General features: G+C 57.7%; 1 protein-coding gene across 1 annotated transcript in view; it reads left to right on the top strand.

Annotated features, from left to right (window-relative positions):
* Positions 1-2,349, top strand: part of LOC122170404 (bromodomain-containing protein 4-like) — a 17,223-nt gene that overhangs the window by 1,404 nt on the left and 13,470 nt on the right. The window lies entirely within an intron of this gene.

Here is a 2,349-nt window from a genome sequence, read left to right on the forward strand (position 1 = left end):
GGTGCTCTATGGGGTCAGGGGGTGGCCTGTGGGGTCACTGGGTGGCCTATGGGGTCAGGGAGTGCTCTATGGGGTCACTGGGTGCTCTATGGGGTCAGTGGGTGGCCTGTGGGGTCAGGGGGTGCTCTATGGGGTCAGTGGGTGCTCTATGGGGTCAGGGGGTGCTCTATGGGGTCAGGGGGTGCTCTATGGGGTCAGGGGGTGCTCTATGGCGTCACTGGGTGGCCTGTGGGTGTCCTATGGGGTCCAAGTTGAGGGAGGGAAGATTTCGGTTGGATGTTAGGGGGAAGTTCTTTACAAGGAGAGTGGTGAGGCCCTGGAACGGGCTGCCCAGGGAGGCTGTGGATGCCCCGTCCTTGGACGTGTTCAAGGCCAGGTTGGACGGGGTCCTGGGCAACCTGATCTGAATGTGTGTGTTTGGTGGCCCTGCTAGGCAGGGGGGTTGGAACTACATGATCCTTGAGGTCCCTTCCAACCCGGGTGATTCTGTGATTCTGTGAAGGAGTGGGAGGAAAGGCAGCGCTCTGAAGGGTCCCCTTCCTCCCCACAGCCCCTGGAGAGAGCGCAGGGGCCGTGCCAGCCTCTCAGCGCTGCCATTCCTGTTAATTCTCAGCCCGGTTTCTGCTCTCTCCTGGTTTCTGCAGCATGAAAGCTGTCTGTTACTCACGGTGCAGCTGCAAAGAAACTGCAGGTGTTGAGCGCAGCTCTTAGCAGGGCTCTTCTGGGAAGCAGCGCTGAGCTCCGTGCCTCTCCTGCCTCTGAGCCCCAGAGTTCAGGGCCCTGAAATCACTTTGATGCTTCTGTAAACCAGGTTTGAGCCGGTTTAATTGGAGATCAGCGCTCGCTGCGTGTGATCCCAGAGCTTTTTGGTGTGGAACTGGCAGCGTTCTGCGCGTTCCCTGTTGCTCTGCTGCACTGTAGGCAGGTGGACACCCAAAAAACCACGCTGCTCGCCCTCCGGCTGCTCTTGGTCCGGAGCAGAACTTCACAGCCGCTTCCAGGGCTCCTGTGGGACGTCCTGATGTCTTTTCTCTCGCCCCCATCCACAGGGGAAAGCTTTGCTCGTTTGTGAAGCTGCTCCAGCAGCGCTTGGCAACGTGAGGCTGTGAGTAAAACTGATTCCTGCTGAAAGGTGTAAAAACTCTGATCTGAAGTGAGAGACGGAGGTGAGCGGCTTTACAGAGGGCCGCTGCTGAGGTTTGCAGCCAGGCTGGGATCTCAGCTCTGGATGTGGCCGAGTTCCATCACCACGCATTGCTTTACGCACAGCCCCGTTTTTCACCTGTCCCAAAAAGTGGCTGAGCATCAGCCCCCAAAAGAACACCCAGGTGCCACCTGGTGCTGCTTTGCTGTTGGAAGGTGAATTTTGAAGGAGTTGTGGTGCTCTCAGCAGCTCGCAGCCTGAACCTGGTTGGTGTTGGTGCAAGCAGGGGCAGGAAGAATCCCTTAATTAGCTCATTATCTGCTTCTTCGTTAGGGTTTCTCTTCCGTCTGTTCCCTGTGAATGCACTTGCAGTGCTGAGGGTTTTTGCAGCGTTGGGGTTTTGTCTTCACTGCTGAATTGGTTGCAGTGGACGTGGCTCAAACGGATCCCGCTCTGCTTTCATAAGGGCTGACCTCAAAGCTGCACGGGTCCAGAAATGGTTTGATTTCTGACCCAGGGGATGTAAAGGATGTAAAGCAGCGTTGGCTGCTGGCGGTAATCAAGCACTGGATTTTCTGGTTCGTGGGAACCAGTAATTAGCTCCTCAACACTCATTAAGGCGGTGAGTCAGCGCATGGCAGAAGGAGCAAAGCCAGCAATCCGGGCTCCTTCCCTTCCCAGCCTTCAGTCCCCCGTGCCAGGAGCCTGGAAGAGGAAGCGGCCAGCAGATGGAAGCAGCGAAGCGGCTTTGCAGCTCCGGAGCAGAGGTGGAGAAATGCAGCCCGGCTCGGGCTTGGAAGAAGCTCAGAGGCGGCTCAGCAAAGTGCTGGAGCCCCACAGGACCCCACGGTGACCTCGAGGACGGGCCTGGCCCCATCATTTCGGGGGCTTTTGGGGTGCTGAAGGTCGGATGTGCGTGGAGGGGGGCGCTGGTGGAAGAATGTCTCTCTCTGGGTTGTTGTGCAGGGACTTTGGAGCGGAGGGTCGCAGCAGGCTGGTAGGAGCACGCGTCGTGCTCTGGGTTCTGCACCAGAGCTGCACAAACGGGTGGATGGTGACCACGGCCTGAACGTCACCCTCTGCTGAGCAGCAGAGTTCAGCTGCATCCCCTCCGGATCTCTCCAGAAATGCATTCTGTGGTTCTGTGACCTGCAAGGACCCATTCAGTCCTACAGATTGTATGGTTCTGTGACCTGTAAGGACCC

This window comes from Centrocercus urophasianus, unplaced genomic scaffold, assembly GCF_019232065.1.
Source record: "Centrocercus urophasianus isolate 14NV4802_14NV808 unplaced genomic scaffold, USGS_Curo_1.0 seq_695, whole genome shotgun sequence".
Taxonomy (NCBI): domain Eukaryota; kingdom Metazoa; phylum Chordata; class Aves; order Galliformes; family Phasianidae; genus Centrocercus; species Centrocercus urophasianus.